Raw genomic sequence first — 17,113 nt, 5'->3', positions numbered from 1 at the left:
AGCTCCTGCTCTACAGGGTAGCTCCTGCTCTACAGGGTGTCTGAAACTCAGGATGTGCTTGTCTTTGATTTGGAAGGTAGCTGACTTGATCTTCAACACCCTGAGCTAACTGAATATAATGATTCTAAATGTTGCATGGGGCTTAAAATGGTATTAAAGTGGCTGTAGAAAGACCTGCTTGTTGGTTAAAGCCTTAAGTCCAGACATGGTGAGCATATAAAGCCTTTAGAATGAGAGTTTGAACAGTGTTGGATAATGCCAAACAATGATTCCTTAAGCATCACTGGAAAACTGCAGCAGTACCTGTGTAGCCCAAAGTGTTGTCGTCTTCATGTTCGGCAGTAGGAGCTGCTGTTGCCCCTTCGCTGGCACCATCCTGAGTGAGTCCCGACTCTGTCAACAATAACACCACAGGGACTGAGAAACTGGATGTATTCTGCACACTTTCCACACGCATGGTCCAGACCTCCAGGCCTCTGCATCCGTGACGCAAGCAGACAGCAAACGCGTAAAGAAATACCAAGCTCCATCTCTTTTTCTGGTATCCAAATATCCACATCACTAAAAAACTAAACAAACATCCAACTTCCACCGTCCCAACACTTGTGTAAAATCCAGTTTAAGTGCCTAAAGTGGACAAAATACAAATGTTTGTTTCAGTCAGTCGATCGGTAAGTGATCTCAATCTTCAGCTTTTCTCTGAGCACAGCATGAGGTCGTCCTGTTGTCCCGTGTTGGGCTTGTATGTGTGTTAAACAGAGTTATCTCTACCATATCAGTGGCAATAAGTGGCTGCACCCTGAAAGGAGCACATGGGCAGGACAAGGAGGGAGGGACAAGTCCCCTTCTGCATGACTGACAATGCTACAAACACTGTGCACACACTCCTGATGCAAATACAATGATGCATCATTAATTGCTAATCAGTTCCTTTTGATTCAGGGCTTTCTTTGTGCCTGGCATGACTGCAGATTGACAGGTTGAGTATGTGTGACAGGCGGTGTGAGGGCGGGACAGTGAGGGGGAGGAGAAAAAGGAAAGGCCATAAGGGTTGGGGTGTGTATAGCTCATCAAGGAGAAAGGAGGCCAACTGTGCCCTTATGATGGCTCTGTGTGAAATAAATCACACTCAGCCATGCCCATTCTCTTTGTATACCACTGACAGGGGGTTAATTTGGGTTGGGTGGTCAGGGTGGGGAGGTAAGCGGAATCTTAATCATCCAAACCCTTTGGTTGAGTGAGTGTCAGTCTGTCGGAAGTATCTTTTTTCCCTCAATGAGATCTGGCTTCGCTTCAGATAAAAAGCAGACGGTCAGACAGAATTGTTCATTGGAGAGTACTTTAGATCACCAGAGTGTGAAGAGGAAGGTGACCCATCATTTCATCTGCCACTCCCTCCATTAGAAAATTGACAGTAAAAACCAATGCAGGCTTTTGACACGACGTGATGACCTGAACTCACACTTTAGACCAGACACATTCATATTAACACAAACAAAGAGCATTCCACATGCAGCAATTGTGCCCCTGGCTGTGATTGTAGTGTTGCAATTAATGTGACAGTAAAATAGCTTCTTGCTGTGCTACAGTTATTATCTAGCACTTCTCAGTCAATCCAGTAATTCAAAGGAGCAGAATCTGACTGACAACACTACATGAGCACACAGCCTGTGAGTCAAACAAAGATAACTGCAGGTTGCCCAGAATCATGCACATGAAGGAAGTGTGATGACTTACCAAACACGTGAGATGAGATGGAACCAACACAGACTTCAACAGGAGATGATACACACTGTCTGACACTGATTGCATGACACCAAGTCAGTGCTGTCACAGAATTTTAGTCCTAATAAAGCTCTTGAGGAGCAAACACCAAAATGACGAAAAGAAACAGTAAAAACTAGACAATATTTTTTCACCAAATATATCATTTTAACATACTCAAACATAATTTTCAAACTTTTTGTCTTCTTCATTGCTGTGTTTGGATAAATATTGCTTTTTGTGACTTATTTGTCTTCTAATTTGCTGTTGTGTTTTCTGAAATGTTCTCTTTGGTTTTGTTGCATTTGAGCAAATGGTGTTTTCATTTTGTTGGATGTAAATTGCACAAAAACAAATTAGTAAAATCTATCTATTTCTTCTCACAAAAAGATGGACACATGACTACAAACAACCACAACCTGATCACAGTTATTCATATTGACATTTTAAAAAGTTCAACTAAAAAATTAAAATGGCAGAAACATAAAATATTAATGATAGAGAATTTATTTTTTCCCAGCAAATTTTTGCTTAGTTACTATTGGTGTTGCCTTCAATGTCCACATTTAGACGAGTCTTTATGTCTTCATGTGGACACTCATTCTGATTCTGTGGGTGGTCCACAGTCAGAAGTCCAATTAGGGACCACTTCAGAGTTCATTAACAGGTGGTGTACCCAGCTGCCTCTGGGGCATCGGAAAAGAGAATCAGGGCTACAGTGTTGCCTCACTCTCCCCTTTTAGTCTGTAGACTGCAACCAACACCAGATCCCTGCTGGCTAATTAGTGTGGCACATGTGCAGATAACTGACTCCTTATTAAAAGATACAAAGACAGGCTTGCCTCCCCTTCCCCCTCGCCTTTATGCATTCTGCCCCCTGAGTCCTCCTCAAACACGAGAGCATGCCTTTCTCCCCCCCTTTTTTTTCCTCATCATAACCCTTTCTTTATGGACCAGTTCAGCGGGTGCAGCAGGCTTTGGGCTCTGTTTTCATACTGCACAATAGTCAAGTCCACTAACTAGATTTGACTTGAGACTTAAGACCCTGCCCAGCCTGGCATGATAAAAACCTGAATAACTGGACGTGTTGTTGAAGTTGTTAGTTTGACAAATGCTGGGAGTGTTTTATAGATATTAAAGAAGAGCACAAGGAGGTAAGCTGATGTTTCATTGTTATCTTGTTATTGGCAGCAGGACTCTGACCATGGCAGTCCATATATGTGATGGATGGGTCTGAAATCACGAGACAACGGAGTTCAACACTGGGGCTTGTTAACAAAACTGACATTTGCTGCAGGACAAGTACCTCTCCTCTCATACTAGCTAATCAAAAGGCAACATATTTTTGTAAGACGCAGAGCAATTTTAATGATTAAATTGGTTTCTTGGAAACATGTTTTCTGTTAACATTTGTTTAATTTTTTGTGTGATGACAGACAGAACATGAACAGTCAACAGGAATGCTAATTATGGGGCACAACCAGTGAGGTTTCACAAGTAGCTTCCTCAAAGGAGAACATTCAAACCAGATCTACACTCCTGAGAATAAAATACTTTAAAAGATTATCTTGACTATTTTGAGTCTTGGATTCATAATCGCCACCATTATAGACAGAAAAAAAAGAAAAGAAAATCTCTTTCTTTTCAGGGGGGATTTTCAAAACAGAAATGAGTCCGCCTGCTTTGTCTGTTTCCATGGCAAAATTAAACTAATTTCCATTTTGATTACACTTTTTTTTTTCAATTTTGTTCCCTGCATGACTAACAGGGTTTTAATCAGGCCATCAGAGAGAACGTCTACACAAGACACACTGGACAAAGTGAAAAAATAAAATCTGTCTGCTTCTTTAAATAAATGTAGCATATTGAAACTAATATGTTAACTAGTGTTAATGCATAGTTACTTATAATAACAGCGTGACATAAGCTAATCAATAAACACACACACATCTTAAGTTACCTTAAATAAAAGGTCAGAAAACCCCGACTCTGTACAGCTTTACTAAAACTTGGTTAAAATAAAATTATTACTTCTGAGCTTTTTAAAAAAAAAAGTATTTAAAATATTTTTAAATGCTGTAAGACATTGTTTTTAGTATCTAGCATGTCCTTGCTAAGACACATGTTTTGTGACTGTTTAATAAATTACATGCAATAATGTTGCTTCATATTAACAACAGTTGTTTGCAACAAAGGCCAAAACACTCTAACACAACACAGTAAGCAGTGTATACGTTATCAAGAGTAAAATCTATAGTTATATTCCACCGATCATTTGTAAGCTGGTATTTTCCATTTTTAAATAAAATTACCATGTCAATTTGTGCTATTAAAAAATGTTTTTATTACCTTTGAATTCAACAACATTAACAGTTTTAAATAAAAGATAAAAGTAGTACATTCAAAGTAAGAAAATGATTATTAAGTAACAGATTACTAGCCTGGGTAGCAGCTGTCATGTGAAAGTGATATAATTTACTCACACTAAAACATTCATACTTGGCATTAGCTGTGCAGACCATGTCATCATGCATGTCCATCACATTTCAGAGCTATTCACACAAAAACCCAGCATATGATAATCAATTAACTGATAGCAGAGCATGAACAAGTCTTGTGCCTTATTATTAATTTCATAAGAGAGAAAACAATTGCAAACAAAAAAAGCTGTTATTTTTTCTGTACATTCATACCAAAGCATTTCTAATTACATGATAGTTGCAAATAGCCTGATAAAGAAGTATAAAGTTTACTGGCCAGTCAGAGCAGAAGTCTAAAATAGGACTTCAGAAAACAACTGAGTTTTAGTGCAACAACAGAATCAGTTCAGTCAAATTTGTCAAAACAAATGGAGCCAAAACTAAAATTGAGGCCCAACTTGAAGCTCCTCAAGTAGCTCAGATATTTATTTATCCCTGAATAACCAGATCAGTGAGGACAAATGTTATATTCTCCCTCTTTGTATAAGATTTTCAGTTGAAAAACAAAACACAGCATTACCTTTCTGGGCTACATAAACATGTTCAGTCAGACCAGCTGCCACAACATTGTAGTATATTATTATTTAGTATATTTATTATTTGCTATTATTTACTATTAAACTATATAAATTAGGGATGCAGTGCTTCTCAGTTGGGGGTTATGCTGGAAATAAACTTGGCAAATCTAAAATAACTGGTCTTGCAGGTGGTTTCTACCTGTAATGTCAGTTGAAATTTAACTGTTGTATTTGGGAACATCAGCCCAATGACTAACATAACTATTCTGATCCGACTTGCCAGTATGTTAGTGGATGCACACGGGATTTAGCTATTTGCAGTTACTGTGCAGGTTTTGTGTGTTGTATCTATTCCAAACACTGTCTCGTTGGTTACAAAACCCACAGCAAATACAGATCCGTCAGTCCTTAAGGCTGGAATGTGATTCATCTCTGAATGCCTGATTGGTTTATTGTGGTTAAGTAAAAGTGCAAATGTCAATGAAAAAATTATGTCAATTTGCATGCTGATAGATTTGCTTGGAGGGCATCAGCAGCCAACCGCAAAAAGGAAAACAGACAAGCAGTTCCAGGACAAATGGTGCTGATTGGCTGAAAGGATGCTGAATGTTGCATGGTGGCTTTGGTGAACTTTAGTCCAATCCCTCAGTGCCAAACTGAGTCACAGCCAGTTAGCAGCTCCCACTATAACTGCCACAGCTGCTCTCTGGGCAGTTTTTTCCCCCGATGCTGAATTAACAGACTTTTGTAAAATACTTTCCATGGATATCATGTTCCCACACCTTCTCATGACGCAACACATATTATCCTTCCTGCTTGAAACGTTGCTTCTCGGGTTTGCTTAATAACACCAGTGTTATAAGAGTTCAAAGCTTGCTAGGAGTCTGAACTTGCTCCAATATCCCAGAGCAACTGGAGCAAATAAAGCTGCTAAAAGCCCAGAAGTCCATCGCTGAAAACATGGAAACATATTCTGGGTGTAAAAGACAGACTGGTGAAGAAGGATCAGACAAATGGAGAGTGAATGATTTATTTTAGGTGAGGAAAAATACGTTGAAAAAAATTTAAACTGCTGCAATCAAGATGAACAGCTTCTGAGTGCTTGTTGTGTTTAACTTGTTTTGGTGTTTGAAACATGTTGTCATGATTCAGAGACAACTTGTCAACATCCACACCATCATGGCTGACAGACTGGTGACCTTCCGTGACTTCTTTTCACCATGGAATCTGCTTCTTTCAACTGCTATAGTCTACGCTTCACTTCGCCACCATGCGATTGCATGTGTGGGCAACCTGGGTGAGTAATGACAGCTAAAACGTCTTTTCTTGTGTTACCTTAAAAAAATATATTATTAATACTCCAACAAGAGGAAAAAGTAATTCAAAAGAGGAACTTGAGGTTTATGACAGTAGCAAAAACATACAGAGCAGCAGAGCAGCTAATTCAGACTTTATTTCTAGGTGGCAGCAAATTAATGGCAAACTACAATGCTGCCACCTCATCCTGTTCCTTTATTTGCTTAATTGGGCATGTGCTCTAAACACAGACTAAAATTCAAGGGAAGACAGAGCCCTCAAACTCAATTCAAATGTTTTTTGTATAATCTTTGAAAATTCAATCAATATGTTAATGTGAGCAATCCCTTCCAAAGCCAGGAGACCAATAAAACCCCCCAAAAACCCAAAACAAGCCTTTAATCCCTCCAAGCAATGCGTTCTGAAGCTGCTGCTCTGACAGTCTGGCTTTCAAAACACAAAGACAAACTCTTCTAAATTTACCACCTAAGTGCAGTGTAATGTGGCCAATCAGGCTTCCAACTGCAAGTCTGCAACAGTGGTTGCTGGAAAAAAAGATATTAGGACTTGATAGTTGTTTATCCGTCCCTGATCATCCATGCCCTCAGCGCAAAGTAACCACCTCAAGGCTTTTGTGGCAAATAATGCAAGCCAAGGGGAATTCTGTAACATTTTAATTAAAGATGTGCAGGGGAAAAATAAAATCCACCAGTGATGTGTAACCTTCTTAGACTTTGATGTTATGACACAAGACTGTCAGTTCACACTTGACACAGCTATTATTCTTGCTCTCTTCTCTCAAGCTGTGTTATGGTCAAAACAAATGAGCAAACACGAGGTGCAGGATGGTTTTGAATCTTTACTGAATAGTTCCATTGACATGCAATTATTTTTCTCTCTCTTTTTTTCTGACCGCTGCTTTTTTAAAAACTTTTTTAAAAGGTTTGCCACGTTGTTAAGTGAACCTAACTTGCATTCATTCTGATGATGTTTGGTCCATTTTAAACTAGAAAAGCACTCGGAGAGGGTAGACCTCCGCCAGGCATGTTGTGGTTAACACCCAACATAACTTCAAAGTGATCCAGAATCCAGGATCTATTCCAGAGCTCCACCAAAATGTAATCATTTTTTACTTGTGAAACCCCAACATATCCTGAAAATTTCGTCAAAATCCACCCATAACTTTTTGAGTAATGTTGCGAACAGACAAACAAACAAACAAACTCCGGCGAAAACATAACCTCCTTGGCGGAGGCAATTAAAAGACCAAGTAAACAAAGTCCGCAGAAATACGTGAGCAAAAATATTGGACCCTCGTATCAACCCAGCGGCATGGAAACAAACAAACAAACAGCACCTCTACTGAAAGCACACATCCCACAGATTCCAATCATACCCGTTTAATGTCGCTATGATCAAGATTCACTCACCCAGAGTCAAAAGAAGGCTGAATTTATGCATCACATTTGAAAAGCATCATTACATATTCTGTCTTACCTTTGCTGTTTTGTTTCAAAAACTTTAATCCACCAACATAAAACTACACTGAGTAAAGCAACTACATTTCCTATAGTGCTTCGGGAGTAGTTAGGTGGACAAAAATCACAATTTTTTCCCTGGTGACATCAATTTGATTGGACGACAGCAGATGTCAGTCATTCAGTGTCAAAAACATTTCCTGCTTTGTCGGTGGCAATTGGTCACATTTATGTGAACATGATGACATCAGCGTGATTCTACCATATCATACAATTAGAAAGAAGGGTTGGTCTCACCGATCGGCCAATAATAGCCAAAGTTACACGTATTATCCACACGCCCACTGCATATGATGACGTGGCAGTCAGTGGAGCGGCATCTGCTTTGTACTTTTTATTTAAAAACCAGAATCTAGGATCTCTTCCAGATCTCCACCGAAATTTCATCATTTGTTCCTCATGACACCGCCAATATATCCCAAAGATTTCATCAAAATCCATCCATAACTTTTTGAGTAATGTTGCTCACAGACAAACAAACAAACTCCGACGAAAACGTAACTTCATTGGCGGAGGTAATTAACCCTTGCTTGCATCCATGGATGGCCCAGTGTGTTTAGAGTGTAAGCGCGTAAATGGACTTCGGTGCAGATCACCGAAGGGAACTCTTGTCTACTTGAAAAGCAGGGATTTAATTGCAACAGAACTCTGATACAGTATGTCAACAGCATGAAAGCAAATGAACTATTAAGCGAAACACCTGACGTGAGAAACGGTGAGGTAAGAAACCATGAGCTTGTCACATAACTTGTTGCTTTTCCTGCTGCTCAAACGGACAAATTCAAGTGAAAAATGTATTTTTTTCCATTGTTTAATCGCAGTGAATGACGTTCCGGTCCAGGCCAATCAATGAGCCGTGTTGTCATTTTTCTTCTTGGTCAGTGGTCATCAGTGTGAAAGCAAACTGAACCAAATGAAAGTGCAAAAATTTTCTGACATTCTCAACCAGTCAAACAGTCCTCTTGACTATCTGGGTGTGAATGCAAATTAAATGTCCCATTTTCAGATCGAGACTTAAATGAGTGGATATGCATTATTCTGACAAAATACATGGGATTTTTTAAATATTATGTTTAATACATTTTTTTATTTCACAAAATTCACTTTTTAAACATGTTTAGAGTCATGTCGGCATTGCTTTGACTCTTCAGGACAGCCCACTCTTATTCTTTGTGTTTCTGGATATTTTGCATATAATGAACAGGAACAGGTTCATGGTAATGATTTTGTTAATTTTTCTGTCACTGCCCACGTCACAGTTGAGTCCCCATCTCATCTAAGTCAAGCAAACTGAACAAACAACAAGCGCTATCTCCTATTCACAGCCTCACGCACCCTCTGTCTGCACAAACACTCATTCCGCCATGGACTGGTGCTTGTCAGGGAGAAACATGTGTATGCTAATTTAATGGAGCACACACTTACCATTCACAGGCCAATGACAGAGTGTAGATAAACCAACTCATGCTCTCAATATGTCGAGTTCTGATTAGAAGAGATGAAAATGAGGCCCTGAATAGATGTGCGGTAAGAGTGTTGCAGGCACTCAGCCAGTTTCTCAGCACCGCTGAAACTTGAAAGAAAAAAAAAAAAAAAACTCTGTAGGCATTACAATCAGATAAATGCTGGCAGCCTTTGTATCAGAGTGTTTATCAGGATTTCAGCTGTTTTTACCATGTCCACAGATGTATAAAGTAGTTGGTAAGGCCACAAGGAGACTGTAAAGATGGCCTAAATCTGCAGACCAACATGAAAGATCTTGCTTTTCTTTTGTTGTTGCCTGTCACAGCTTCGGGAACCAAGATGAAATGTCAGCAAGCCTGTGGTGAGAATCTGATTTTGATTTTATATCACGCAGGATAATGACACCCAGACACTTCTCAAGTATGTCACACAGCCTTGCACATTTGTGATGTCATTCCTAGTTTCAAATAAACCCAAGGGATCATGGTTCCAAACATCCAATAACTCACAGGGAAAGGAATCTAGAAGACGTGGCTACTAAGCCAGCTGAGATTAAACCCATTCATGGTCTTGACTGAGCGCCTTTGGCATTGTGTTGTTCTTAAAGAAAGACAAATGATGTGCTAAAATGTGTAGCAATAAAATTCATTAGGTTGTCAAATGAAAAGGGGCTTATGATGAAGAAAAAGCTGACTGCATCACCTAAGGCATGTTTCAAGTCAAAATACTTAAGCATGAAGGCTGGATCAAGACTTATAATGTGAGAACACAGTGGCTGCTTTGTCTGACAGGCTAAGACATACATTTTCACAGAATTCACTGACAGCTCCAATGTCTTTTTTTTTTTTTTTAACTGAGTAGAAGATTTTTAATTTAATTACAAACCAAATCACTTGTCAAAAAGAAGGAAAATGGCTGATATTGTGCAACAAAAACTGCTAAAAATCTGACGTCAACTATACCTTTAAAACAATATTGTCTCACCTAATTAAATCTAAGCTTGTTTCCACCTGATATCCCGCCACAGGGTGCACAGATGATGACATAATTATAGGCCTTGCCTTGCTATAAAACCAGTCATAATACTTCATTCTGCCTTTGCCATTAGTCATTGCTGAGCATAATCCTGTCAAAGATATTTACACATATAAAAACTCAATTAAATTTAAACATATCTATTAACCTCCTACTTTATACGTTTTTAATATCATTATTGTTATTGTATAAGAAACTGATATGCATCATATCCAAAACTACAATTTATAAGGAATTTTAATCAGGAGTGACTTCATATGTTACCAAATAAACTATTTATTCATGTGGATCCCCTTTAACATCATACAGGTGAAACAGTTGTTAAGAACACAACTGGATTATCCATTTCTCACATGATCCTGATATTATTCAGTATAATATTTACTTAAAGAGCTAATTGTCAATATAAAATAATTATCAATTCTATTATTATGTATTATACTTGCTGGAGCTAAATATACCCCACAATTGGGTCTCAGACCTGGTTCTGGAAAGAAGAAATATCACATGACACATGGGAGGGCTGAGGCACCGGAGGGCCAGAGGCTGAGAGAAGCTGATCGTAAATCCAGAAAAGGCGAGAAAAGCAACAAAAGACAAAGTGCAGCTCTCCACACCTCCTGTCACAGCATTGTACAGCCCTGCCTTCTGTCCTGCATGAAATCAGCTAAATGTATTGGTCTTTAAATGGTTAGTATTGTATTCCCATCTGTTTGTGCAAAAATATTAAGAATGTTTTGCTTCCTAAAAGAATGTGGAAAGTATACATATGCATATCATGACTAAAATTATAAACAATTGTTCCTCAAAGCAGTACATCCCCTGTACTGCAAGTCAGGAAAAACCCTACAGCATTTCTGTCAGTTTTTTACAGAGCTCATCATTTGCTACGATGTCAGACATCTGGTGGTAATATGTCCAACAGTGCCTTCATGTGGTCTGAGAATATTTCTGAGCTTTTACTTTTATCCCAATGTATGCTGATGCTGTGTGAGCCTGAGCAAAGTTAACTAAGCACATGCATTCGTTTGTCTACATTGGTCTCAACTAAACAATAAGCTCCCTGAAAATATAGAAAGACTTCTTTGTATTATCAACTTTGTGACATTTCAGATTTCCATTTGCAAACAAGAGTGGCTAACTTTAGGTTTTCTGGTGGGGAGTTTCTGATTAAAAGTAAACCCCTCATCGAGTCTTAATTGGCCTCTTCTCCTGTTTAAGCTGCCAAAACCACTAAATAAGTTGCCTACTCCTATGTGAAATACCATGAAACAACATCAGGAATGTACAGTGACTTATACTCAAGCTTATATGCTTTACTCTCGCTGCTGTTGTTGCCTTCCATTCTGAGAAAAAAAGCCCCGTTGGTGTAAAGGAAACAGATGGCTTAAGTATCCCCATGAAGATGAAAAACACAAGCTTCCAGTTAACCAGAGTCTGAGGAATGGATTTTCATCATGACTGTGCTGATACTGGTAAACAGAGCTGGGGATTGTTGTGAGGAAATGATGTGTGCTAATGCTGTCTCAGCTGCAAAGGGATGCTGATACACAGACCCCCCCCCCCCCCCCCCCCCCACCAACCACTGACACAGCTGGATTGTGTTCACATTGCTACAATAGCAGCAGAAGTGGAACAAGCTTTGAGTCCAGGGAGAAAATATATGTTTGACTTTTCAGAGCTGCTTGAAAAGATTTAAAAAATGTCGAGTAATAGTTGCCACTCTGTCTATTCTGCATGTAGGGAGATCAGAGTGGTCCAACAGCACGAAAGCAGGACTGCTCCTGCTGCTAATAATCCACAAATATTAACAGCCATTTTTACATGCATGGTTCATAAATTACTGTAAAAGCAAATACCACAAACCAACATGACAAAAAACTGTGGCATAACAAGTGACTTCAGCTTTAAGATGCCCTCCTCTCCGGAGGTGTGAGGCCTCTCCTATAATTACCACCTCATCAGTGAACTGAGGGGAAAAAGGAGGCCCCAGCAGATTTTTGTCTGAGATGGTAAACAGATTGTCCCGTCTTTGCTGCGGTTGGGCGGTAAGCTTATCTGCAGTCAGCCAGACACACTGCCGGCCTGATGTGTTGTGCATTTTCTCTGCTGCTTGTCTGATTGTCCTGCAGAATGTAAGAAAAGCTTTAAGGCAGAGCAGCAAAGTTTTTTTTCTTTCTTTAAAAGCTAAAAGAAAAGGGCTAGCTCTTCTTTCATGTTTGTGCTGATCTGCATGTTTGTAAAGCTTACATGCTTTAGATATGGTCAAAGGAGCTTGAGGCTCATTGCAAACCTGAAAACCCTTACATACTCATTGGATAGTTTGACTTTTCTTATTCATTATACTTATATTATATATTTTATTACATTTATTTATTCATTTATTATAGCTTGTTTCCAAAATAGCTAAAGACATAAATCCTGCAGAAAAAAATCTATTCTTATCATGGCAAAGGGAATTGAGTAAAAATCTCCAAAGTTTTTATGTCTTGAGTAAATAAATTAAGTAAATTGTAAACAAGGCAGTTGGTACTGGCTTAAAAATACAAAACAAACAAACAAACAAGGCTTTCCAACATCATGGCTCCACTTACAGCTACTTTGGTGCACACCAAGATGAGTTTTCAAGCACAACAGCTGATTGGGTGTGATGGAGGGCTGCTGCGCTCATAAAGTCACCTCGGTGCCATAAAGCAGCCACGAGCTAAACCTTGCAGCAAGCGTCTTCTTTGATTTACTGTTGCCTATGACTTGTGCCATAACATATGATTGAGAGATTTGCTTTGTAAAACTTCCCAGAGGTACTGCTGTTGTACTGGATGGACTCAATCTACATTTACTTTCTTAAACTTCATTAGGATGAGGAGTTGAGTCGTCGCTCAAAATGCAACACACTAAAAGGCTTTTTAAACAAAATATGAATGTGAAAATATACCATGATATTCTGTTAACATAAATGCACAACCTGGTTTGTTTATTTCCATAGATGATAGCTGCAGGCTTCTCTTTTATAAGTTTCAGCAGGTAAGTGGAAAAACACGGCCACAGGGTAAACTATTCCGTCCAACTTCTCTGTGTAGAGACTGGACAGCCTTACCAACCGGAAAGTCCAACATCACTAAACTGCAAGGAGTGAATACCACTTTTTTGTGCATCTCTGCTTAGATTTTGTCATTTAAAGCAGCATATTAAGTTTTTTTTTTGTTTGTTTAAAGAGCTCATTATTAAACACCAAATGTAAGTATAAAAATGGATGTGAACTTTTGGCGTGCCTGCATGCCAAACTTTTAATGAATTCTAAACTAAATGAAGTTTTAGTCATGTCCCGTGTAAACCATTGTCACTGAAGTTATGCTGTTTTATGAAAAGCAGACTTCATGAATAAATTAATTTAAAAAATGGCAGCAACTTAATTTTAATGTGACTATTTGTTGTTTTAATTATCCATCCATGTTGTTTCATCTGTGGTGGACTGGCGACATGTCCAGGGAGTAGCCTGCCTCTCGCCCAATGATTGCTGGGTTCAGATCCAGCTTTCCTGTGACCCTTAATCAGACTAAGCGGTTCGGATAATGAATGCTTAAATGTTGTTTCCTTTAAATGTGATACATTTTTTCTGCATGGAAGTTGTCAGAAAGGCTCAGAGTAGCTGAAAGACTATAAGAGAATAAAACAAACAAAAAAAAAAAGTCTTTGTATATAAGTAGAATACAAATCAGAGCGAAGACTTTTTTTCCTTTTCCATTTCTTTTTCCTTTGTCATTTTTACGTCTCCTCCCCACATGTGAAAAGCAGGGGATTTACATGTGCAAACATTTGCCTATAAAATAGCTGTAGCAAAAATGGCGTGTAAAGGAAGAATAATACATCAAGGAGAGGCACCGTTTGATTTTTAACCTCTGAAGACCTGTTGAGCAACTAGCGACCCCTAACCCTGCACATCCTGAGAATCCCAGATCCTTTTCCTTTCACTCTGACCCACGCCTGCCAGAATTCCATATTTATGGCCCATGTCTAATCTCAATGTCCACCTGTTTTTTTACTTCTTTCTCCTAAAAAGTTGCAATTCTTTTCCATAACTCGTAGGACACAAGGCTGTTTTCCTCGCTGTGAGGTGAACATAAAGGCAAAGTCTACATGCTTCTAAGCACAACACAGACCTACAAATTCTTTAGACAGTGTATCAGCAGATCCTTCATTTATAAAAGCAAACACAGGTACTGAGCTAGAGAGCCATCTCACTGTGAAAGCAGTGGAGGGGTAAAGATTTGATCATTACTGATTTGGACGCAGCTCCCCAGCTCCTCCTCCTCTTACACCACTATGTGACCTTCTGCAGTTTTGACCTTGTGTGTGACATGCGGTAATTGAGATTCACAGCTAATTAAAAAAGCCTGCAGTGCCAAGAACTTTGAAAAGACAGAGAAAAAAGAAAATGTGTGACAAAAACATGAAAAAAAGGAGATAGGGTCTCTGAGCTCATTAACACTTTGAGCAATTAATCTAAAACATTGTGAGTTTAAACAATTAACTTTAAATTTTTAATTAGTATTCTAAATATTAGATGTGGGAAAAGAATTGATGGACTTTGAGCAAAGTATAACAGTTGTAAGATTAGTAAGTTTCGAACCTGATACTCATGGGACCCATTTAAGATATCATGCATTCCTTAGAGACAGTGAAGCATCTATAATAATTGTGCTACATGCTTCTTAGAGTCTGCTGGTGTGGACTGGGTTTCTGATGACTGTGTGTCTGTGGCAGAGACTGTCTGGAATCTATCTGGCCTCTGACCTAAACCACATGATCCTGTCCATTGCTCATTAACACTCAATCCTTCCTTCAAACCACAACATGCTGGAATGCTGCTGTTGCTAACTAATATGTACACGCGTTCATCTTTGTGCTGTTCCTGTAGGAAATGATGAGAATGATTGGGAATGGTATTTACAGTGTAGTTCAAAACAAGAAGCATTAATGTGCTCACAAGAATTTATTCTCAGTTTAATTGGGACTGTTTAAAGGCAAAACACTGAAACTACACACAGTGGGTTAAATTCTGTAGAGCTTTCCAGGCGGGCCGACCAATGTCTTTCCATGAATATATATGTTTATTAAAAAATTTTCAAAAGAATAAAATGGAGGGAATTATTTACTTCTTCATGGGAAACCTATTTAAGGGGAAGCTGGTCATATTTATGTGAAATCTTCAGAGCAAATCAGCAGTAAATCCTATAATCTGCCCATCCATCACAAGAATGAGGCTTAGTGTGCAAACCAAAACCTCAGCAAACAGCACAAGGATGGTGGGCCATTTCTGTGGACTTCTAGGTATAAGTTAAGCTAATATTCTCTTTATGCATTAATACTGTAAATATACTGTATAAATGATTGATTAGGAGTTCATTGTTTCGAGAGTCTATCCATCTGCATGGTGCATAGCAGTCTGACTGGAGGTCTCCACAATAAAGTTGCAAAAACTGAGAAGGACATGTTGTAAATAACAGACCTTTAAAGTCATGGATGTAACAGAAAGCACTTCACAGTGGGATTTAATGCAGTGTGGACAGGGAGAGACAGCTTATCTAACACATATCTAATTGTCTCTCCCAGAAAGATCAGGAGAATCTCATCCATGCATTCATCTCCAGCAGACCGGATTACTGTAACGGCCTTTTAACAGGACTTCCTAAAAAGAGCATTAAACATCAGCAGTTCATCCAGAATGCTGCTGCTAGAGCTTTAACTAGAACTAAGAGGTCTGAACACATCGCACCAGTTTTAAAATCTTTACACTGGCTTCCAGTCAGTCACAGGATAGATTTCAAAACCCTGCTGATAGTTTCCAAATCCCAGAATGGTTTAGGACCAGAATACATCTGTGATATGTTCAGAGAATGTAAACCAAGCAGAGCTCTTTGATCCAAAGACTCTGGTCAACTAGTCCAGACCAGAGTCCAGACTAAACATGGAGAAGCAGCATTTAGTTGTTACACTGCAAACAAGTGGAATAATCTGCCAGTGGAGATTAAACTTTCACCAAATGTAGAAACTTTTAAATCCAGGTTAAAAGCAATTATTTTCTCATGCGCCTATGCATGACCTCTGCACAGTAACTTTTACTTAATTCTGCTTTAATTATTTTTCTATAATTTATGATTTTATTATGATTTTGGTTTTTGCATTTTCTTTTATGCTTTTTTTCTGTAATGTTTTTAATGTTTCATGTAAAGCACTTTGAATTGTTTTGTACATGAAAGGTGCTATACAAATAAACTTGCCTTGCCTAATTGTCAAAATATGGACATTAACACATGTAAAAACAACATCTTGTTTAGTGTATTTAGCTCTGATTTGGGTCATATTCTTACTAGCTTGTAAAGGAAGTAGAATTAGATTGTGAGACTTTGTGAACAAAATGAAAGACACACACAGTCTTCTGACAGACAGAACACTAACAGTACTCACACCCAAAAGAGGATTTAGTCTCAGATGGCAAATAGTAGTTGGTGACAGTATCACCTAGATCAACAGGCTCCCTTCAAGCATATCACTTTATTCTCACTGCCAAATGGAATTTGGTGTGCACACTGCAGGATGCAACTTTCTGTTTGCACAGAAGACTCAGATAGAGCAAGAAACATTTTTATGGAAGCCATTTCCCTTTTTAATGATCAGTCAGATTTCTGCCTACTGGGTAAGATGATAAGATTAGCATTACAGACATGATACCCCGCCACAATAAAAAGGTTACGATGATATAATTACAGTACAAATTAGAAAACATTCATAAATATGGTTTAATTTAAATTGGGCATTGAAATCTGGATTAACTAACCTGCAGACCATTTTGAGGGGGGTACAAATATGCTGTTAACACAACAGTGGCACAATCAGACCAACAAATATGCTGACAGATTCACCAATCACACAAATATGGAGAACTTGGGATGTTGTGTAACTGGACTACTTAAGCAGGTGTCCCACAAACTGAGGCTAGAGCTCCTCAAAGGAGCTA

The sequence above is a fragment of the Telmatherina bonti genome, assembly GCF_933228915.1.
Source record: "Telmatherina bonti genome assembly, chromosome: 9".
In the NCBI taxonomy this organism is placed as follows: Eukaryota; Metazoa; Chordata; class Actinopteri; order Atheriniformes; family Telmatherinidae; genus Telmatherina; species Telmatherina bonti.
Note: the sequence above shows the minus strand (reverse complement) of the source record.